At 38.2% G+C, this 25,307-nt stretch overlaps 1 protein-coding gene and 1 pseudogene across 12 annotated transcripts in view; both read left to right on the top strand.

Moving 5' to 3' along the window:
* The window catches only part of LOC115065952 (uncharacterized), a 456,818-nt gene that overhangs the window by 288,772 nt on the left and 142,739 nt on the right, over nt 1-25,307 (top strand). The window lies entirely within an intron of this gene.
* LOC125779882 (small nucleolar RNA U3) lies at nt 17,911-18,018 on the top strand (annotated as a pseudogene).

The raw sequence follows: 25,307 nt of genomic DNA, 5'->3' as shown, positions 1-25,307 counted from the left end.
GTGTTGCGTGTGAGGGTGTGGATGTGAATATGATGCAGATGTGGAATATGATGTGTGGATGATGTAGATGGTGTAGTCGTGTTGAGTATGGTGTGTATGTGTGGGGTGTAGTTTTATTATATTAAGAGGGGGGTCAGGTGCTCTTTTAGCCATCCCGGCCCCCCTAAACGACTGTTTAGCCTAAAAGGCGCTGCAGCTGTTGCAGCGTTGCCACAACGCTGCTCAGACCCGTAGCTCGACGAGATGGTGACCCAGGCTGTCGACGCCGCAGTGATGTTCCGCTCCGCGGGGTGCGGCACGAGCTGAGGGTTGGAATCGGGGTATGCGGCCGCGATGGATGGGTGGCCGATTCACCTCGCGTGACGAGCTGCGGTGTAGCAGCGTGTGGTGCGGCCGGTGGCACATTTGGCACAACCCACGTGACTCACACTCGGTAGTTGCATGAGTGTGCGACAAGCAGTTGATGCAATGCCCGTGGGCCTGAGCAACTTGCTGCCGTTGCAAAGGCCGCATACCCCTAAATATTCCACAATGGTGGAGACGATGAGGGCGTCGACAGATGGGACACCTTATCCAACGGATCTCCGAAGTCTGTGATGGGTTTGGTGGTGGTCGCGTGCCACCACGAGGTGCGGAGGGTAGGACCGCTGCAGGCGCGGTTGCCGGTACAGGTGCCGGCGTTGTTGCTGGTGCGGTTGCCGGTGCAGCGGCCGATGCTGTTGCAACTATCGTCCGGGGCGCTGGGGTAGGCCCGTTGCGTGGCACATTCGTAGCCGCGCGAGCGGTTGACGTATTTGCGGCTGGCGTATCTATATCCATGGTAATCTGTATAGAGAAGATTATTGATTATAAATTTCTATCAGATAAGCAAACATGGTGAACGTGCCACGATATGTGGCATGAACGTGTCGTCGTATTGATCGACAATTTTTTGGCAAAGATTCTTGGATATTTTATACGGCGTCTTAATTCGAACGGTTTATTATTTTTTTTTTTGCGGTTGTTATTGGCGTACTTCTCGTTTTAGTGTTAAATTGGGTGGCTGTATTATATCGCGACATTATCGGTTTGGTTTTTTCGGGTTTTCGGATTCGCGGTCGTCGGGGGTTGGTAAAAAGCACAGCTTCACGAGCGGTCTGGTTAGTGTTCCGTTTTGCGTACGGAGATCCACGATCCGGATGTGACCGTCGGAGCCATTATGAAGCTTTTCTATGCGGCCAAGCCGCCACTCGGTAGGGGGTAGACAATCATCGTGAATGAGGACGCAGTCTCCAAGTTTAGGCGCTTGTTCGGGAGTCCTCCAACGATATCTTTTGTGGAGATCCTTTATGTATTCGTCCTTCCATCGGCGGCTGAAATTATGATGGAGAATTTTAATTCGCTCCCGTCGATTTAATAGAGATAGCGACTCCACGCCTGGCTCAGGAATGGCCAGGATGGGTGCTCCTTTTAGAAAATGCCCTGGAGTTAAGGCGGTGAAATCTGAGGGGTCTTGCGATGGTACTGTGAGTGGCCGTGAATTGAGAACGGCTTCAATTCGATTTAATAGCGTCGTGAGCTCTTCGTAATTGAATTCATAATTTCCAGCTACCCGTTTGAAATGGGATTTGAAGCTTTTTACAGCTGATTCCCATAAACCGCCCATAAGAGGAGCGCTTGTGGGTATAAATTGCCAATTGATACCTTGAGGGGCGTACTTTTGTACGATGTCGGGAGACACTTGCTTTAAGAAATCCACAAATTGCTTTTCTGTGGCCCGCTGAGCTCCAATGAAAGTTTTGCCATTATCGCTCATGATTTTTGAAGGGTAGCCACGTCGAGCGACGAAGCGAGCAAATGCCGCGAGAAAAGCCTCCGTCGTCAGATTACTACATAGCTCAAGATGTACTGTCTTTGTCGTGAAACATACAAAGACAGCCACATAGCCTTTCATGAGAGTGGGAGACCTTAACATGGACGACTTTACCTGGAAAGGCCCAGCAAAATCAACACCTGTTGTGGTGAAAGGCAGAGCGAAAATGCAGCGATCCGGTGGAAGTGCTGCCATAATCTGCGTTCGCATCTTCTGCTTGTGCATAGTGCAAATCTTGCACGTGAAGATGCACTTCTTGATTTGCGGCTTAAGACGGGGGATATAATACTCCTGGCGTACCATCTGTTGTATGAGACGATGTTCGGCGTGTAGCATTAAGGTGTGGATGTAGTGGAGGAATAATGTGGCAAATGGTGACCTCTCTGGAATTATTATGGGGTGGCGTTCATTGTATGTTAGGCTCGAATTAGCGAGCCGACCATTGGCACGAAGCAGACTTTTCGTGTCCAGAAATGGGTTTAGAACTAAGAGTGAGCTCTTTTTATCAACCGGCTTCGATTCTCTTAGTAGTGATATATCGCGGCTGAAGTAGCGCGCTTGTGTATATGCTATTAGTGCGGCCTTTGCCTTTTGTAACTCTAGGTGCGTCACGGTGTTGCATGGGAAATTATGTGATCCCTTCATTTTGCGTTTGAGTTGCTCTATAAATTTGAACATATAAGCAACTACTCTGAGAGCTCTTGGAAACGATGAAAATCGTTCAAGGAGGTCTGGTATCATCCAATAATGTGTGAAAGGTGGCGATTTTTCGACTGGGGCGACAATGTTGCGCATGGGGGATTGTGGCCAAGAATCAGGAGATTCTATCAACCATCGGGGGCCATTCCACCAGAGGGTGGTAGTGGCAAGGTGCAGTGGTTTGCACCCTCTTGTACCTAGATCGGCAGGATTGTCAGCACTGGCTACGTGACGCCAAGTGGCTGATCCCACTAGGTCAAGAATTTGAGACGTTCGGTTAGAAATATACGTCTTCCATGCATGTGGGGGTTTTTCCAACCAGGCTAGTACAATTTCTGAATCGGACCACATATATAGTTTGCATTTTGTAATATTTAAATGCATTTGCACCATGGCTACTAATTTTGAAAGTAGTAGCGCGCCACATAACTCAAGTCGTGGGAGACTTATAGTTTTTAAAGGTGCCACCTTTGCTTTTGCTACTAATAAGTGGCTTGTGGTCGTGGTGTCACTTTGCGTGCGCACATAGATAGTAGCGCAGTATGCCTTTTCTGAGGCGTCACAAAAGCCATGTAATTCAACTTTGTGATCGGGAGAGTAATTTACCCATCGTGGAATTTGAATCTGAGAAATGTCAGATTGCTTGCGAACTGGGACCATTTTTCTAAGCGAAGAGGTTTCACTTGTTCGTCCCAGTCGGTTCCATCTAGCCATAATTCTTGTATTAAGATTTTCGCTTGGATCATAATTGGCGAAAGCCATCCTGCGGGGTCGGAAAGTTTTGCCACCGAGGATAAAATCTGTCTTTTCGTTATGGCTGATAATGCGGATATGGACTCTGTCGTGTATGAGAACTGGTCCGATATCGCATTCCATTAGATGCCTAATGTTTTTGTTGTACTTTCCTTTTCGAAAATAAGGAAATTAGTGTCCAACAAATTTTCTTTTGGTATATTTTTTAATATATTTGGGTGATTCGCCGTAATCTTTTTTAATGGAAACCCTGCGGATGTGAGGGCTTGGATTACTTGTGATAATGATTCGTATGCTTGTGGAAGAGTGTGACTTCCAGACAAAATATCGTCTACATACGTTTGAGTTTTCAACACTTCAGTTGCCAGAGGAAATTCGGACTTTGTGTTGTCTGCCAATTCGTGGAGCGTTCGAATGGCTAAATATGTGCACAGTTAACGCCAAATGTAACTGTTTTTAATTTGAAGTCGCGTAAAGGACTAGTGGGGGATCTTTGGAACATAATACGTTGAAAATTTTGGTCGTCTTTATGTACGCCTATTTGCCGATACATTTTTTCAACGTCCTCATTGAATACGTATTTGTATATACGCCAATTTAATATCAGAAGCATTAAATGTGGTTGGAGTGTGGGTCCCGTAAATAGGATATCATTTAGGGAATTCCCTGAACTAGTGGTTCTCGAAGCATTAAAAACAACTCTTACTTTTGTTGTTTTTTTATCTGGCTTTACTACTGCGTGATGTGGCAGATAAAAGGAGGGTTTACTTCCTCTATGTGATCTAAATGGAGGTATTCTTCTAACACACCATCATATTCAGATTTGAGTTCGCCTTTTTTAAGTAGGTTCCTTTCCATACTTAGAAACTACTGTATTGCAGAGGTGCGAGAGTGACCTAAGGCGAGTGTGTTAGGAAATTGTTGCTTAAGTGGTAGTCGTACGACGTACCGACCATTTTCTGATCTAGTAGTTGTGGCTTTGTAAAAATCCTCACAATACTGATCTTCAGGGGTTGTGACTGATATGGGGGGGAGTGCTTCTAGTTCCCAAAATTTTCTCAATTGTGAATTGAGGTACTCATTTGAGACTTCTTCAACTTGAGTTGTCAATGTTGTAACTGGTTCCGAAACTAGTCCGCTTAGGACCCATCCGAAAATGGTATTTTGCGCCAGAAGTGTTTTGGTAATTTTCTCAATACCTTCGAGAATAGTTTGTGGTATAAGATCGTTGCCTAATAGAAGATCTATTTGAGCGGGGGTATTGCAGTTTGGGTCGCTAGCTTTAGGTGTGAAACCTTTTGCCAATGCTTGCTATTTATGTGATAGCTAGGTAACATGTTGGTTAATTGTGGTAGGACAATAGCTTCTGCTTGTATGCGCTTATCCGCTTTGGGGGTAATGGGGCAGATTTTATTTGAGTTTTGAACAACTCTTCCGCCCATTCCCGTGATTTCAAAGTTGGCCAGTTTTGTTGCTAACTGTAGCCTGTTTTGTGCCCTAATTGTGGGATTGTGGCCAAGAATCAGGAGATTCTATCAACCATCGGGGGCCATTCCACCAGAGGGTGGTAGTGGCAAGGTGCAGTGGTTTGCACCCTCTTGTACCTAGATCGGCAGGATTGTCAGCACTGGCTACGTGACGCCAAGTGGCTGATCCCACTAGGTCAAGAATTTGAGACGTTCGGTTAGAAATATACGTCTTCCATGCATGTGGGGGTTTTTCCAACCAGGCTAGTACAATTTCTGAATCGGACCACATATATAGTTTGCATTTTGTAATATTTAAATGCATTTGCACCATGGCTACTAATTTTGAAAGTAGTAGCGCGCCACATAACTCAAGTCGTGGGAGACTTATAGTTTTTAAAGGTGCCACCTTTGCTTTTGCTACTAATAAGTGGCTTGTGGTCGTGGTGTCACTTTGCGTGCGCACATAGATAGTAGCGCAGTATGCCTTTTCTGAGGCGTCACAAAAGCCATGTAATTCAACTTTGTGATCGGGAGAGTAATTTACCCATCGTGGAATTTGAATCTGAGAAATGTCAGATTGCTTGCGAACTGGGACCATTTTTCTAAGCGAAGAGGTTTCACTTGTTCGTCCCAGTCGGTTCCATCTAGCCATAATTCTTGTATTAAGATTTTCGCTTGGATCATAATTGGCGAAAGCCATCCTGCGGGGTCGGAAAGTTTTGCCACCGAGGATAAAATCTGTCTTTTCGTTATGGCTGATAATGCGGATATGGACTCTGTCGTGTATGAGAACTGGTCCGATATCGCATTCCATTAGATGCCTAATGTTTTTGTTGTACTTTCCTTTTCGAAAATAAGGAAATTAGTGTCCAACAAATTTTCTTTTGGTATATTTTTTAATATATTTGGGTGATTCGCCGTAATCTTTTTTAATGGAAACCCTGCGGATGTGAGGGCTTGGATTACTTGTGATAATGATTCGTATGCTTGTGGAAGAGTGTGACTTCCAGACAAAATATCGTCTACATACGTTTGAGTTTTCAACACTTCAGTTGCCAGAGGAAATTCGGACTTTGTGTTGTCTGCCAATTCGTGGAGCGTTCGAATGGCTAAATATGTGCACAGTTAACGCCAAATGTAACTGTTTTTAATTTGAAGTCGCGTAAAGGACTAGTGGGGGATCTTTGGAACATAATACGTTGAAAATTTTGGTCGTCTTTATGTACGCCTATTTGCCGATACATTTTTTCAACGTCCTCATTGAATACGTATTTGTATATACGCCAATTTAATATCAGAAGCATTAAATGTGGTTGGAGTGTGGGTCCCGTAAATAGGATATCATTTAGGGAATTCCCTGAACTAGTGGTTCTCGAAGCATTAAAAACAACTCTTACTTTTGTTGTTTTTTTATCTGGCTTTACTACTGCGTGATGTGGCAGATAAAAGGAGGGTTTACTTCCTCTATGTGATCTAAATGGAGGTATTCTTCTAACACACCATCATATTCAGATTTGAGTTCGCCTTTTTTAAGTAGGTTCCTTTCCATACTTAGAAACTACTGTATTGCAGAGGTGCGAGAGTGACCTAAGGCGAGTGTGTTAGGAAATTGTTGCTTAAGTGGTAGTCGTACGACGTACCGACCATTTTCTGATCTAGTAGTTGTGGCTTTGTAAAAATCCTCACAATACTGATCTTCAGGGGTTGTGACTGATATGGGGGGGAGTGCTTCTAGTTCCCAAAATTTTCTCAATTGTGAATTGAGGTACTCATTTGAGACTTCTTCAACTTGAGTTGTCAATGTTGTAACTGGTTCCGAAACTAGTCCGCTTAGGACCCATCCGAAAATGGTATTTTGCGCCAGAAGTGTTTTGGTAATTTTCTCAATACCTTCGAGAATAGTTTGTGGTATAAGATCGTTGCCTAATAGAAGATCTATTTGAGCGGGGGTATTGCAGTTTGGGTCGCTAGCTTTAGGTGTGAAACCTTTTGCCAATGCTTGCTATTTATGTGATAGCTAGGTAACATGTTGGTTAATTGTGGTAGGACAATAGCTTCTGCTTGTATGCGCTTATCCGCTTTGGGGGTAATGGGGCAGATTTTATTTGAGTTTTGAACAACTCTTCCGCCCATTCCCGTGATTTCAAAGTTGGCCAGTTTTGTTGCTAACTGTAGCCTGTTTTGTGCCCTAGACGCTATAAATGATCGTTGTGATCCTTGGTCTATTAAGGCTCTGAGTTTAAACAGTTCTCCTCGGTGTTCGATGGAGACAACTGCTGTGGGTAATAGTACCCTACTGTGATTTTCGCTATGTAGCGTTTGGGTTTTCAAGGCCTTTGAGCAGCATGGTGCTTCAGTTTTCAGAATTTGTTGTGGCAACTAATCCTGTTGCTCGTTTTACGTTCGCATTGTTCGGGGGTGAGCTGGAAAAATTCGTTATATGTAACATTGAATGATGTCTTTTATGGCAGTAAACGCAATTAAATTTGCTTTCGCAGTCTTTAAGCGTATGCGCATGTGACAGACAGTTGGTACATAATTTTTTCGTTCTTACGAAATTGTTTCGATCGCTAAGAATAATTTTTTTGAATTTTTCGCACAATTTTAATTTGTGACCTCCTCTGCACAGTTCGCATGACGTTTGTTTATATTTTTCGGAAGAGAACGATTGATTTTAAAAAAAGTTTCTATTTGAATTATTGTGGCTACTTGCTTGGGGTCTATTGAAGCTTCTATTGAGGTCGTTTTGAACGTTTTTCGTTCTGACTAGTTTTTTATCTACCCTTTCTGCAATTTCATATTGGGTAGTAAGAAATTCTTTCATTTGTTGCCACGTTGGGCATTTTCTTCGCGATGAGAGCGATTGCTCCCACAAAAGTAACGATTTTTCTGGTAATACAGCTGTGCATATATTTACCAGAATGGGGTCCCAATTATCTGTGGGAATGTTTGTCGACCAATATTCTTTCGTTTTCATAACGTGCTTTTAGAGCTTCCCAAGCAAAATTAAAATTTTCGTCATTGAGAGCGAACTGTTTCACTATTACGCCTGCCTGACCTTTGGTTTTGTATCTGAGGTGATACAGTTTCTGCGCTTTTGATAATTTAGGATGGTTTATGTACACAGCTGTAAACATGTCCCGGAAGGACGGCCACTGTTCATAACCACCATAAAATATATCCGTATCGCATATTGGCACTTTGAGGTGAATGCCTGAACTTGCCTCTTGGGCTTGCCTTTGTGGCAGCTCTACTCTATGTTGTGGAGTAGGTGCAATTGCTCTTAATAGCTTGAGTTGATCAGAAATCATTGCTGATGATTTAAAATTTTCGGGTAGATCTGAGTCGTCAGATTCTACGATTACGTCATATGCCGCTTGGAGACGTGACCAAAAATTGTCTAAATTGTCTTTTTTAATTTCTAAGACCGATTCAGAATTGTCTTGAATCGGTGAAGATGAAAATCGAGTGCAGTATCGTATCAAACTGTCACTCTCAGCAATGAATTTTGTGTAAGTAATGTCTTTACCCCTCTTTAGTTTTGTAGCACCTTGCTTTGAGCGTGTAGCTTCTGCCGATGTACACGGACGTTTTTCGTCTGAAATCATTTTTGGAACTTTTAGCAACTGAGTTGTTTTACTGTCCTTTGAGTCTGAGCTCATTTAAAAGATGTATAGAATATTAAAACGCCGTAGTGAAAACTAGACTTGCAGATGTTTAAAAAAGTTTCGTATATAAATTGTTCAATGGAAGACTCTTTTGTATGTAAGAGTTTAAAAAAAAAAAAAATCAATAAAACCAATGGCTTTTGGATACCGAGATTTCGAAAAAAATTTTCGTTTATATATGTATTTATATATGTATATGAGTAGACGTGAACTCTTAAATAAATAAGAGTTTTGAACGAACTTGATATGATAAAACGCTTCACGTATTTTATAGTGTTTGTAACCGCGAACTCTTTTAAGTTGATAAGAGTTTAGACCGAAATGTTTAGACGTGAACTCTTTTAAGTAAATAAGAGTTTTAAAGTAAAATATTACGCGTATACAGAATATCGCTTATATTTGATGTAATTATTTGTTGTTGACCGGAAATATTTTATATGTTTTATTTTTCCTATATATATTTGTTTTATGTATATTTTGTATCCAAATGTCCTATAGGGTGTAGCTAAAGGTGGATATTTTCTTTATTATGTGCTAATGAGCGCTCGTATTAGAGATCACTGCACTTTGTACTTATGCATGTATGTACATATGTATTACGCTTTGGTTTTTTACGCAATCCTGCTTGTTTTTGTTGCTCAAAAATCAAGGGGTATTGCGGGAATATGCCAATGTGGACTTTGAATATATTTTATACGCAATCCTGCTTGGTTTTGTTAGACAAAAACCAAGGGGTATCGCGGAATATATTCCAATGTGGACCTTGAAGCAGTGAGCGTATCTACATATGCGACAATACACTTACATATGTACTAATTTTGTGTTTTATATAAAAATCCTTTTTATTATTTTTATTGTTGTATAATTTGTACCCAATGTCGATTGGGTACTTCTTCCAGTAAATTTTTCAGAAAATTTTGTATATATGTATGCGCCCGTAAGTATAATATACTTATATGTATATGCGTATATATAGTATGTATGTATATATGTTCGCGGTACGAATAAGCCACGAAAAGAGAATTAACCGACCGCAGGTAATTTTCTCAAATTCACGTGTTTGTTAGTATGTAATTTGTATTACTGAGCAGCATATACATATGCTTGTACATAGGTATATATGTTCGCAGTGAGAAAAGGCCGCGAACAGAATATTTAATGCTATTCTGCTTTTAGAAAGTATGTATGTTCGTATGTATACTAGTAATGAGCAAGTTATGCTGTTGTTATATTATAGAAATATAACGGGTGATTTTTTTGAGGTTAGGATTTTCATGCATTAGTATTTGACAGATCACGTGGGATTTCAGACATGGTGTCAAAGAGAAAGATGCTCAGTATGCTTTGACATTTCATCATGAATAGACTTACTAACGAGCAACGCTTGCAAATCATTGAATTTTATTACCAAAATCAGTGTTCGGTTCGAAATGTGTTTCGCGCGCGTGTTTTGTTCAGCGATGAGGCTCATTTCTGGTTGAATGGCTACGTAAATAAGCAAAATTGCCGCATTTGGGGTGAAGAGCAACCAGAAGCCGTTCAAGAACTGCCCATGCATCCCGAAAAATGCACTGTTTGGTGTGGTTTGTACGCTGGTGGAATCATTGGACCGTATTTTTTCAAAGATGCTGTTGGACGCAACGTTACGGTGAATGGCGATCGCTATCGTTCGATGCTAACAAACTTTTTGTTGCCAAAAATGGAAGAACTGAACTTGGTTGACATGTGGTTTCAACAAGATGGCGCTACATGCCACACAGCTCGCGATTCTATGGCCATTTTGAGGGAAAACTTCGGACAACAATTCATCTCAAGAAATGGACCCGTAAGTTGGCCACCAAGATCATGCGATTTAACGCCTTTAGACTATTTTTTGTGGGGCTACGTCAAGTCTAAAGTCTACAGAAATAAGCCAGCAACTATTCCAGCTTTGGAAGACAACATTTCTGAAGAAATTCGGGCTATTCCGGCCGAAATGCTCGAAAAAGTTGCCCAAAATTGGACTTTCCGAATGGACCACCTAAGACGCAGCCGCGGTCAACATTTAAATGAAATTATCTTCAAAAAGTAAATGTCATGAACCAATCTAACGTTTCAAATAAAGAACCGATGAGATTTTGCAAATTTTATGCGTTTTTTTTTTTAAAAAAGTTATCAAGCTCTTAAAAAATCACCCTTTACATATGTGACATATATGTATGTATGTATGGTTTAATTTGCATATACATATGTTTTTGTTTCTTGCTGGTGATTGCCGTAGCTTCTTTTTAAGCAATCCTGCTTATACTTGATTAAGTATAAGGGGTCTTGCGGGAATTTCTGTAAGTAAATACTGGAAACAAAATTTTTGTTGTTATGGCTTTTGGGATAATTTTTGTGTTATAACACAACGGTAAGCATTAGCGGCAATCGCTAATCCGCTATAAACAGTACTAAACTGTTTTGTTAGCGGTTTTCGGTTTTTCCCGGAAAATGAACCGAGTACCGAAAACAGTTTGGTAACTGTTTTCACTACGTTTTTGGACCGGAAATTTGGTCAGAACTCTAATTTTACTTTTTGCAAATTCAATCATACATATATGTATATAGTATAAAAATTGAAAGGAAACGATACACTCACTTTGTTTTCCGCCAAGGGCTTTTGGGGATGATATGAGTGTACTTATGTATGTATGTGCCTGATGTGTGGGGCTTGTGCGTGTGCCCGGTGTGTGCTAGTGCTTGTGCTTTGCTTATGTTTGTTCCTGTCCTTGGTTTTCTTCCTTCTCCGGTCCTTTTGTTGTTGGAATGGTTGTGGTAATGTAGCTTGTATTTTGTCTGACTTCTTCCTTCTGTTTGTGGGTCACTTTACTATCCGCTGATTTACATTATGTGTATATATGTACATGTACATATATAGTAGGTGTAAATTATTATAATTTTTGTCTTTTCTCCACTCTGCTCTCTCACTTCAATTTCAATTTTTGTCACCACACTTTTTAGTTTTTTTTTTTTGTTTTTTTTTTGTTGCTTGTGTTATATTTCCACTTTACATATGTACATATGTATATGTATGTGGTTTATGCGTATGTTATTTCCCACACTGCACTCTTGTCACCACTTTGTATTCTTTTATGTTTTCAGTTGCACTTTTACTTTTTCATATCCACATGAAATTTTATTTTTAATACATTATATACTTTTTTTTTCAATTTTGTCACCACCGAGGTATATGCACGTACATATGTATAACTCCGTGTGTATATGTATATATATATATGTAAAATTTGTTTTTTTTTTTTGGTTTTGGTTCCACCAACGGTTTTTTGCCTCACTGTGTCACACCAGTTTTCTCAACTGTATCACCACCGTTGTTTTTCTTTTCTTTTTTTTCAATTTTTTTACACACAATTTTCTTTATTAGTTAACGCGTCACCGTAACCGATATGTTATTTTCTTTTACCACAGGTGCCGTCCGTTACGGCTCGAAGGACCATATACATATAATTCGATGATACCGTGTACCGATGTACTCACCCGTTGATTAGCGACGAAAAAAGTGCAGACAAAATGATGCGTATATGCGCGCGGATCGTAATAGAAAGAGAGTCGGCCGCCGTCCGTCAGCCCCTTTTGTTCATTATGTGCGGTGTCCTCATGTGTGGTGTATATGGTGCAGGTGTGTTGCGTGTGAGGGTGTGGATGTGAATATGATGCAGATGTGGAATATGATGTGTGGATGATGTAGATGGTGTAGTCGTGTTGAGTATGGTGTGTATGTGTGGGGTGTAGTTTTATTATATTAAGAGGGGGGTCAGGTGCTCATTTAGCCAAACTTAAGAGTAAAAAGATTAATATAATGCCAGACACAGCCGAAGAATTAATTGAACAACTAAACCAAATGAGGTTAGATTATGAGCAAACCACCCATCCTTCAAATCCTTCCAACCATCCTTTAAACCCTCCCACCCCTAACCCAACTCTAATAACGACAGTAGTTCGAGAAGTACTCGAACGAATGAATACGCAGACTACAAGTATAACTGACTTTACAGAACCCGACCATAGCGTGACACTGAACGCGAACAACATAAATGAATTAGATAAGATTTCGGACATGGTGAAATGCCTTAGGGAATTTTCAGGACGACCAGGAGAATTTAACTCCTGGAGGAAGAGCGAAGATAGAATTTTTAAAGCCTATAAGGGAGTCAAGAATACCCCTAAATATTTTGCGATACTCAATGCGATCACGTACAAAATAATTGGCGATGCCGACACCGCATTAGAATCATACAATACTCCACTCGATTGGTACCCTCGAATACCAGATGACTACTCTGGTCCAACGCTATGACGACATTCCGACCTTCTACCAAAAGGTCTACCAACACCTTTCACTTATTTTAAACAAAATTTCATGTCTCGAGCTAAGCGACGAGTCCATACGGGCTATGACTAACTCATATAGGGACAAAGCTCTTGACACATTTATCAGAGGACTAAATTGCGATTTACTTCGTCTTCTCAGCATGAGAGAACCGACAACCCTGCCACAAGCATTGCATTTATGTCAAAAACTTGACAACATGACATACAGAATAAATCATGCGAACAATACACACAAACCTAATATTCAACCACCACCACGACCTCCCCGAAATAACAACTTTAATAATTACAATAATAATAGAGTTTTTTTATCCCGAATTAACATATTCCCACTCCGCCAGACGAAGTTTCGACCAACATCCATTCGGTCGTCAATCAAACCGATATCCCCAACACTCTCCCAACTATATGCAAAATAACCAAGGATACATGTCGAGGTTCAACAATTACCCGAACAACCCCCATATTACCAGAAAAAATACCTCCTTTAATAACAGACCGAATTTACCACCTAATCCACCGAATCCAATGGAAGTAGACCAATCAATACCATCAAAACAAATCAATTATCAGAATAGGCCCAATACATTCCAGGACAATCGACCACCGAAACGTCCGATTTTCGCACAACTGACTCACCCTCCAAGCAAAATGCAACGAAATTTGTTTACTAACGCAGTAGAATTAGACCCCAACGGGATATACGATGACAATTCCTACGAGCAAGTACGCAAATGCAGGAAAAATGAGCCTGATACTATTAATTTTTTAGATAAGCGCCGTCTTCGCTGCCTTATTATGAATTTAGAACAGAATTTAGAACGGAGACACAATAGATTTTCTTATCGATACCGGATGCAATAAGAATTACATTCAATCCGCTAGAATTAGGAATCCAATTCTGAATGAAAAGCCCTTTACAGTAAAATCAGTTGCCGGAACAAATGAAATTACTCACCATACCTTCGTGGACATTTTCGGACCAACACTAAAAAAATAAAATTTTTTATATTACCAACTCTAGGGTCGTTCCACGGCATAATAGGCAACGACACACTTAAAGAATTGAAACCAATTATTCATACCGACAAAAATTTAATGACAATTTGTCAAAGTATAAATATAACGTTAAAATAACGAATATCCCACGAGATGAATAATGTGGCAATCAATACTCCACATCTCTCATTACAACAACAAAACAAAATTAATAATATAATATTATCGATAAATGTCCAAACCTTTTTTCCGATCCTGATGAAAAACTTACCTACACCAACCTCGTAAAAGGCGAAATCCGGACAACAACAGAAACCCCCGTCTACTCTAAGCCATACCCGTATCCCATGGCATTAAAATACGAAATCGAACGACAAATTGAAGAACTCTTAGATAACGGAATAATAAGGAGATCGAAATCTCCGTATAACTCCCCAATTTGGATAGTTAATAAAAAGTCAGATGCCTCTGGCGATAAAAAGTTTCGAATGGTCGTAGATTATTGTAAACTAAATTTAGTTACGATTCCCGATAAATATCCTATACCAGAAATTAACGAAGTCCTTGCAAATCTGGGAAACAATCAACTATTTACTGTTATTGACTTAAGAAGTGGGTTCCATCAGATTCCACTTCGCGAGTCAGACATTGAAAGAACAGCATTTTCCGTAAACAACGGAAAATATGAATTCCTCCGCTTACTTTTCGGTTTAAAAAATGCTCCAGCCACATTCCAAAGAGCACTAGACGATATCCTTCGTCAACATATAGGAGTAAGATGCTATGTTTACATCGATGATGTAATTATATTTGGCAAATACGAAGAAGAACATTTTAAAAACATAGAAATAGTATTTCAAACCCTAGAAAATGCTAGCATGAAAATCCAATTAGATAAATGTACATTTGCTAAAGAAGAGGTAGAATTTTTAAGATATGTAATCAGTTCAAATGGGATAAAAACCAAACCCGATAAAGTGGAAGCAGTAGCTAAATTTCTAGTTCCACGAACTCTCAAAGAATTATGATCCTTCCTAGGTATGTCAGGTTATTACCGACGATTTATCCAGGATTACGCAAAAGTTGCTAAACCATTAACAACACTGTTAAGAGGAGAAGCCGGCCATGTCTCCAAACGGAACTCGAAAAAAATAGAAATTAAATTAGACAACGAGACTTTAGAAGCATTTAATAAAATAAAAAATACTTTAGTATCCAAGGATATAGTTTTAGCACATCCAAATTTCGATAAAGATTTTGAACTAACGACCGACGCATCAGATTTCGCATTAGGTGCAGTCCTATCGCAAGACGGTAGACCAATTACTTTCATATCGGGAACTTTAAGTAAAGCCGAAGAGCATTATGCCACCAATGAGAAAGAAATGCTTGGTATAATATGGTCACTTAATTCACTTAGAAATTACCTCTACGGTTCAAAAAAAGTCAAAAAAAGTTAAAATTATCACCGATCATCAACCTCTTACCTATGCCTTAAGCCATAAGAATACTAATAGTAAAATGGAGCGATAGAAAGCCATTTTAGAAGAATATAATTACGAACTAACTTACAAACCTGGTAAAACCAATGTAGTTGCAGACGCCCTTTCAATGATACCAATACAAATAAATTCACTCACACCTACGATTCATAGCGATGAGAGCTCAAGTCATAATTTAATCCCTTGTACAGAAATTCCAATCAATGTTTTCAAAAATCAATTTTTTTTCAAGATTGACGAAATATCTTCATATCAATTTAAAATATTTTTTCCAACAGTTCATAGACATATGTACATATAATTACAGAACCAGAGTACAACGAACAGTTATTGATTTCTTACATGAAACGATACCTTAACCCATCTGTTATGAATGGAATTCATACAGAAGAAAGGATAATGGGTATGATGCAAAATATCTATCCTATTCATTTTAGTAACATTAAAAGCCGATATACCCAAAAATTAGTTGAAGATATTAATAACGAACAAGAACAGGAGAACGTCATATTAAAAGAACATCTAAGAGCACATAGGAATGCCACTGAAAATAAAACACAAATTCTCGAAACAAAATATTTTCCCGGTATGTTAAATAAAATAAAACGAAAAATAGCCAACTGCACCGTTTGTAAAGAAAATAAGTACGAGAGACATCCCAATCAACCGAAAATTGCAGAAACTCCATTACCAACATATCCAGGACACACAGTTCATATCGATATATTTTTAACAGAAGGAAAAATAGTAATGACAGCTTTAGACAAATTTACAAAATACGCAGTAACAAAAAGCCTAAATAGCAGAGCAATAGAAGACGTCAGGAAACCTTTAAGAGATATTATATTCTTCTTCCTAGTACCAAAGTTAATAGTTATCGACAATGAGCCATCTCTAAATTCAACCTCTTTAAAATTCATGATGAAAGACGAGTTAGGAATAGAAGTTTACACTACTTCTCCATACAAAAGCCAAGCTAACGGACAAGTGGAAAGGGACCACTCTACATTAATTGAAATAATGCGCTGCATAAAAGAAAACGGTGGACACAGAAATTTTGAAGAACTTTTAGAAAGAGCAGTATCCGAGTATAATCATTCAGTTCATTCCACTACACTTAAAAGACCAGTAGACCTATTTTTTCATAGGAATGTTACATTTACCCCCGGGGACATAGGAAGAACTAGACAAAGCAACTGCACGTAGGTCAACAACCAACATATTCCAACTATAGAGGAAATGGGACCCGGAATAATATTTTTAAATAAATAAAACGGAGAAATTTCAATAAATAACGAACCTACGTTTTTAAACGAGACCTTCATCATTTTGTAAACCAACATAACAATTGTTATCAATGGAAAAAAGGTCTATAACGAAGAAAGAACAGCAAGTAAACCACTACCAGCCATCCTTCAACCGTCATCCGCACCACTCAATATAGAAGAATTCCTCTCGCTGGAGATGCTGAAACAGCTTAACTTCAACAATACAAGAGAAGTAAGTCTGTTAGAAGCAGAAAACAGAGTAAAACACGGAACCAGCATCACGCTAATCATCCTTTTAATATTCATCGCCCTTATTTTCGGGAAGAAACTTCTGATCAAACAAAAAGAAAATGAACCCAACAAACTCTCACAACCAGCAATAGAAGGACTCACTCAAATTTTCAATACACCTAATGATTCAACGAGGACGTTTGATATTCAAGGGGGGACTAGTTAGCACCCCATACATTCAAAAAGTATCATATGATGCACTAATATCATATGATACAAAGTAATATAAGATGACACCACTAAATCGCTGAGAGTGCGACACGTGTAGTGGCAACCTGCGGGAAGCGCAACGTCAGCGAAGTGCCAAACTGTGGGAAGCGCAGCGTCAGCAAACTCCGTACTCGTTGCAGCGGCAAACATAGGTCTAGAGTTAAGTATAATTAATTGTAAAATTTAGTTCTTAAGTGGAATTCAATAAAGGAGCATAGCTCCCAGATAACATTTTTTGAAGTTATACTTTTTATACGAGTTCGGAAAAGGTTGCGATAGATTCATATTGCGCAACCTTGTCTGCGAAGATGTTCATATTGCGCATCTTTGTCTGCGAAGATGTTCGAGTAGCAAGGGAAGCGGTGACAATCGGCGATCGTTTCTTTCGGCACAGCTCGGATTTTCTACCAACAACACAATGTTGCCATGCTATTGTTGTGCTATTGTTGTTTTTGTAGAACAATGTTTCAATTTTTAGTTGGTGACATATTCACATGTGTGCGCGTACTATGTATGTTTGTATGCTTGTGCATTATTGAAGTTATACTTCTTTTTCTTTCGTTTGTCTTTCATTTCTGCGAATTCTCAACTATTTTGTGTGACTTTTGCTTGAAATACTCTGCGGTGGTCTTTGAAAAATTCATTTACATTTTTTGGTCAGTATGTATAGTACGCTTATGTATGCTTGCGCATTATTTTTCTTTCGTTTGTCTTTCATTTCCGCAAATTCTCAACTATTTTGTGTGACTTTATTTCTTTTTGTTTCATTTCTGAAAATTCTTTGTGTGACTTTTGGTTGAAATACTCTGCGTTGGCCGTTGAAAAGTTAAGACTATACTTCTCAGGATCATTTCTGTAGTCAGTCCAGTGAACTTAAAAGTATAGAGAAGGTGCAGGTTCGACTGCAAACATTTGATAGATTCACATTAGGGAATTCACCGCATTTGTTAACGTTGTAGGTCGGAATTCGCCTCGCAATTTCAACATTTTTTACAATTCTCTCACATATTCTAACCGAGAATATGAAGAAACAGAAATACACTCCCAACGAAGAATTTCGTTTTGCTTTTCGCTTATATTTTATTCCATTTTGACAGCGAAAAATGTGTACAAAATACACCTCTCACACAGAGAACATAAAGACATTCTTTTATGTTCTCTGTCTCACATACCCAAGAATATGAAGAGACATAAATATATGTACATATGTATGCATGCCCATGATGATACTCGCAAACAGAGAATATTGAAGAAAAATGATTTCTTTGATATTCCATAGGAAATGTGAATGTTCCATTTTGTATGGAAATATGTATGTAGAACTTTTTTTATTTTTGATTTATTATATCTCAAATTATTTAATGTTAATTTGATCTTATTTTATAATAACTCATTTTAAATATATAAAAGATTTACCTAAACATTATGATAATATTTTCATGATTCATACGCAATTTACGAATGTAAGCAATTTCGTTTTGCCGTAGGCATTTCAATTTCTCATGCTTAAATTTTTGCTTTCAACCAAGAAATCGCTTGTATGTATGTGCAATATATGCCTTTGCGTTTTGCCGTCGGCATTTCCATATTGACATGCAAAAGTATTTATGTATTTTATTGTTTCGTTTTGGCCCAATTTTGTATATTAAGACAAGTGTCAATAATTGCGCCAAAATCCAATATATTATATATTTATATGTAAATATGTTTTAAACTTTACATAAAATTGAAGTGTCAATAATTGCGCCAATTTTCATAAAGTTGGAAATTTTGAGCGGATAAGACGTGTGCGGGTTAAGTCGTGAATTTTACTTATGAAAGTGCCGAAAAAAGCGAAACGAAATTTCAATAAATTTAAGCAAATTTAAATGTATTTTCATTTATATTTAATTATCAATACATTTTTTAAAAACTATTTGCCCTAGTTGTCCATTTTATTTTCTCACACATTTCAGCCGATTTTTGTATAGAAATTTGACCGGCGTACGAACGCAAACTAAGTGTCAATGGTGGTGTTGGTGGTAGTCGCTTGGAAAGTCAAGATACTAACACAGGTTCGAATCTCGACAGAATAAATTTTTAATTTTTTGCTTTTAACATCGTATACCATACAAATAAATATTTTTCTTACTAATAGAAATTAAATTTTTCACAGAAATATTATGTATATGTATATTATGTATATTGCTGTGATAAATTAAATTTCTATTAGTAAGAAAAATATTTATTTGTATAGTATACGATGTTAAAAGGCATACATCTTCTATCCTATCTTGTGTATCTGCACATGCTCATATGAGTGTATGTATACGCATGTTCGCGTTCAGAAATTGAAATCATATTTTCATCACTTATCAATATACTTACGAGTATTACATGTGCGCGCATTGACTTGCATGTTCATACATTCATATATAAAGGGTGATTTTTTAAGAGCTTGATAACTTTTTTAAAAAAAAAACGCATAAAATTTGCAAAATCTCATCGGTTCTTTATTTGAAACGTTAGATTGGTTCATGACATTTACTTTTTGAAGATAATTTCATTTAAATGTTGACCGCGGCTGCGTCTTAGGTGGTCCATTCGGAAAGTCCAATTTTGGGCAACTTTTTCGAGCATTTCGGCCGGAATAGCCCGAATTTCTTCGGAAATGTTGTCTTCCAAAGCTGGAATAGTTGCTGGCTTATTTCTGTAGACTTTAGACTTGACGTAGCCCCACAAAAAATAGTCTAAAGGCGTTAAATCGCATGATCTTGGTGGCCAACTTACGGGTCCATTTCTTGAGATGAATTGTTGTCCGAAGTTTTCCCTCAAAATGGCCATAGAATCGCGAGCTGTGTGGCATGTAGCGCCATCTTGTTGAAACCACATGTCAACCAAGTTCAGTTCTTCCATTTTTGGCAACAAAAAGTTTGTTAGCATCGAACGATAGCGATCGCCATTCACCGTAACGTTGCGTCCAACAGCATCTTTGAAAAAATACGGTCCAATGATTCCACCAGCGTACAAACCACACCAAACAGTGCATTTTTCGGGATGCATGGGCAGTTCTTGAACGGCTTCTGGTTGCTCTTCACCCCAAATGCGGCAATTTTGCTTATTTACGTAGCCATTCAACCAGAAATGAGCCTCATCATAAATCGGACGTAAAGCGCGAAACACATTTCGAACCGAACACTGATTTTGGTAATAAAATTCAATGATTTGCAAGCGTTGCTCGTTAGTAAGTCTATTCATGATGAAATGTCAAAGCATACTGAGCATCTTTCTCTTTGACACCATGTCTGAAATCCCACGTGATCACCCGTTACTTATATGTACATACATATATTTGCATACATTGCCGAACATACATCATCATACATACAAGTGTTCAAGGTGTACGGACGTATTTTAATTCGCTCCGTGAATTAAAACGCAAACAAGCAAAAAAAAATTAAAAAACCAAAAATCGAATAAATAGAATATAAACAAATAGAAAACAGTGCACACAAATTGTTATAAGTAAACATAAACAAATTGTGCACGAAACAAAAAGTAAAAACAAAAAAAGAAAAATAATCAAATAAAAAAAATGAGTGCTACTCAGCCTCACCAGCAAGGCCGTAGGCATTCTTTAAATGCCTACTTTAGCTTTGTCGAGCCAACAACAGTAACTCCTGGCAAAAACAAAATTAACGGCGATGACTCATCATCGCAGCGATCAGCTGAAAGAGCATGTAAGCAAGCGGAGCCAGCAGAAGCAGCAGAGAACAGCAAAAGGGCAACAACAAATGCGTTGACAGCAAACAGTACGCAGGTACCAGCAAGCACCCGGTCAGCGAAGGAAAACAAAAAGCAAGGTGAGAATGTACCAAGCAAAAAAGGACCGTCTGTTCAGACTGGTATTGATCGCTATATTAACGTAAAAAGGAAACTAAGTCCAGTTAAATCAGCCGTCAATACCAAAAAATTTCAACCAGGCACGCCAAATGGTAAAAAGCCAGAAATTCTTAATGGCAACAGATTTGCCTTATTAAGCAAGGAGCCTAACGACGAAGCAAAGGGTACCACCACGGTCGTGAATGCCAAACCCCCTCCAATCTATTTGCGTGAGTGTAGCTCAAATGCGCTTGTTTCCAAAATGAGCAATATAATAGGCACAAAAAATTTTCACATTGTGCCCTTGAAAAAAGGTAACATAGATGAAACAAAAATTCAAACATACACTGAAAAAAGTTTCATGGATACTGTAAAATTCCTATCAGATAATAACAAGAATTACTACTCTTACCAACTGAAGAGCTCAAAAGGCCTAGTTGTTGTAATAAAAGGTATAGAGTCTTCGGTAGACTCTAACGACGTTAAAGAAGCACTAGAAGAAGGTGGTTTTAGCATTAAATCAGTAGTAAATATTTTTAACAGGAACAAAGTCCCACAACCAATGTTCAAAATAGAATTTATGCCAGATTCTAACAAATTAAAGAAAAATGAAATACACCCGATTTACAATTTAAAATATCTTCTCCATCGCAGAATCACCGTTGAGGAACCACACAAGAGAAATGGTCCAGTACAATGTACAAACTGCCAAGAATATGGACACACGAAAGCATATTGCACTCTACGAAGTGTCTGTGTAGTATGTGGTGATCTACATCCCACTTCAAAATGTACTCTTAAAAAAGAGGATTTAAATAAAAGATGCAGCAATTGTGGAGGAAATCATACTGCTAACTACAGGGGTTGCCCTGTTTACAAAGATTTAAAATCGAAATTGTCACAGGGTATCCAAGCACGTCGTAATCAAATGATGAATATTCCATCTAATGAAAATATTAAAATCCCCGTCCATATTTCAAAACCAGTAAATCTTAAAGACAATGCTACACAAGGGAGTTATGCAAACGTTGTGAAAGGCAATACTACACAAATGCAATTGCCCCAAAACCAACCAAATGGAAGCGTTGAAACTATGATTTTAAACCTTACCCAATGTATGACACAATTTATGGCTTCAATGCAAAATATGATTCAAGAGATAATCAAATCTCAAAACCAAATGTTGCAAACTTTTTTAAGTAAAAAATGAGTGTATTGAACATTTGTTTATGGAATGCTAACGGTGTTAACCAACATAAATTGGAACTTATTAGATTTCTGGATGAAAATAGTATCGATGTAATGCTATTGTCAGAAACTCATCTTACGAACAAAAACAATTTCTTTATACCGGGATTTAGACTCTATGTTACAAACCATCCAGATGGAAAGGCACATGGAGGAACAGCAGTGTTGGTTAGAAAACGGTTAAATCACCAAACATCAGAATCTTATGCCACAGCGCAATTACAAGCTACAACAATAACTATAAAAAATCGCTGCGGGGACTTAAATCTGACGGCCACATACTGCCCACCTCGGTTTAAAATTACAGTCAACCAATTCAAAGACTTTTTTGAAACACTAGGCCATAGATTTATAGCAGGTGGAGATTACAATGCAAAGCACACGTATTGGGGCTCACGGCTAATTAATCCGAAAGGACGACAGTTGTACTACACTATTATGAATAAGCATAATAAGCTGGATATAATATCTCCTGGTAAGCCGACATACTGGCCCAGTGATAGAAGAAAAATACCAGATTTAATAGATTTTGCTGTCGTCAAAAATATAGATAGATCGCTTATGACAGCTGAAACATGTACAGACTTATCATCTGATCATTCTCCTGTACTAATAAAGTTATACGAACAGCCCATGATATTTGAGCCGAAAGTTTCTCTAACATCACATAAAACTAACTGGTTGAAATATAGAAAGTATGTCAGCACCCACATCAATATTGATTGCAAAATAAATACAGGAAGAGACATTGATGAAAATATAAGAGAAATTAATGAAGTAATAATTAATGCAGCTGTATTGGCAACACCAAAGAGAAACAACAAACCAGTAGGTTTTAGAAAGATCACTAATAATGAAATAGAGAAACTTGTAAATGAGAAAAGGCGAGCTAGGCGGGAATGGCAGCTAAATCGATCCCCTTCAACTCTGCTTCAACTGAAATCTGCTGTACGAAAGTTAAAAAAAGCGCTTAAACGCGAAGAGGAACACAACACTGAAAATTATATAAAGAAACTGTGTCCAAATTCTCACAAGCAAAACTCTCTTTGGAGAGCACAAAAGTCTTTCAAGCCACCAGTAGATTCCAACATGCCTCTAAGACAGTTGAATGGTAATTGGGCACGTAGTGATGAGGATAAGGCAAATTGCTTTGCAAATCACCTAGAAAAGGTATTTCAACCCAATTGCCCAAAGAACAACTTTGAGTTGCCAACCTTGCCCAATGCCGCAAACGATTCGCATGTGTCTATTAGGACTTCTACTTCTGAAGTTACTAGAATAATAAAAGAACTTAACCCCAAACAATCACCAGGACATGATAATATTACCCCAAAAATGCTAATTGAGTTACCAAATATTGCCGTAAAGGTGCTCTCTTTGCTCTTCAATGCAATTCTTAATCTCGGACACTATCCAAATTCATGGAAAAAGTCGCAGATCATCTTGATAGACAAACCTGGGAAAGACTTAACACAGCCGTCTTCATACAGACCAATCAGTCTTCTACCCTGTCTTTCGAAGATATTTGAAAAATTGTTACTATCAAAGATGACTCCTTTCCTCCACGAAAATAATATTATACCAACGCACCAATTTGGCTTTCGTGAAAAACATGGCACGATTGAGCAAGTAAATAGAATTACCAACGAAATAAGAAAAGCATTTGAGCACAGAGAGCACTGTTCAGCTATATTTCTAGACGTGGCTCAGGCGTTTGATAAGGTATGGCATGAGGGCCTTTTATACAAGATTAAAAATATTCTACCTTCAGAATTATATAAAACATTGGAATCGTATTTAAAAAATAGAAAATTTATGGTAAAAGTGGGAAATTTCATATCTGATGAAAGACAGATAAGGGCTGGTGTACCCCAAGGCAGTGTTCTAGGCCCAACACTTTACATCATATATACAGCAGATCTTCCAACAGCTAACAATGTATTAACTTCTACTTTTGCGGACGACACAGCTATAGTGAGCCGTAACAAATGCCACATAATAGCATCAAGAATATTAGCCGAGCACTTAAGGTTTGTAGAAGAATGGCTAGCCAACTGGCGTATAAAGGTAAATGAACAAAAGTGTAAGCATGTTACATTTTCGCTTAGACCAAAAATGTGTCCGGCAGTAAAAATTAACAATATTTTAGTACCCCAAGCGAATGAAGTAACTTATCTTGGTATTCACCTAGATAGAAGACTTACGTGGAAAAAACATATATCTAGTAAAATAACTTGCATGAAGATAAGAGCTGCAAATTTAAATTGGCTATTAAATAAAAACTCCAAACTTAGCCTAGACAACAAAGTGCTTTTATATAATGCGGTCATAAAGCCGATTTGGATGTATGGCATTCAACTGTGGGGTACGACCTGTGCAACTAATATAGACATAATACAAAGGTTCCAATCAAAAATGCTTAGATCAATCACGTGTTCACCATGGTACATGCGCAATGAAAATATCCATAAAGGCCTTGGTATTTCTATGGTAAGAAAAGAAGTAGAAGACAGCAGAATAAAATATATATCTAAACTCCGTGATCACCCAAACCCTTTGGCTAATGCTTTGGTACATTCCTGTGATCAAACACGCCTTAAAAGAAGAGATATACACGCGTACTGAGGAGCAATGTATCACCAAAACAGCTCAATCACTTGCTTGAGCGTGTCTAGTTTTTAAATAGGTTTAAGATTTTATTACTTATTGTTAGGCTTTCAAAACAAAAAGCAGATTCAATAAATAAAAAGATATTGAAACAAAAAAAAAACATTGCCGAACAAATAATGCACAAGCATACAAACATACATATGCGTACACATATGAATATGTCACCAACAAAAAATTGATCTTCACAAGTCAATATGGCAGCCAAATTGGCGAAGAACAAAAGAGAGGTGATTACGCTGCATATTCTCTTCCGCAACGAAGAGACAGAACTACTTTCCGAGCCAAAATTCCTTCATTTAGACTTTGCTTTATTCTTCATTTTATGTGCATAATAAATTTATAAAATGTGAATTTAAGTTTTCTAGTTTTCTTTCATACAAAATGATATGCATTTCTGAATATCACTAAGAAGTATAACTTCTTCCGCGCGTAGGGACTCCACGCAC

Source organism: Bactrocera dorsalis, chromosome 6 (assembly GCF_023373825.1).
Source record: "Bactrocera dorsalis isolate Fly_Bdor chromosome 6, ASM2337382v1, whole genome shotgun sequence".
NCBI classification, from domain to species: Eukaryota; Metazoa; Arthropoda; class Insecta; order Diptera; family Tephritidae; genus Bactrocera; species Bactrocera dorsalis.
Note: the sequence above shows the minus strand (reverse complement) of the source record. Positions and strands in the feature narration are given on the sequence as shown.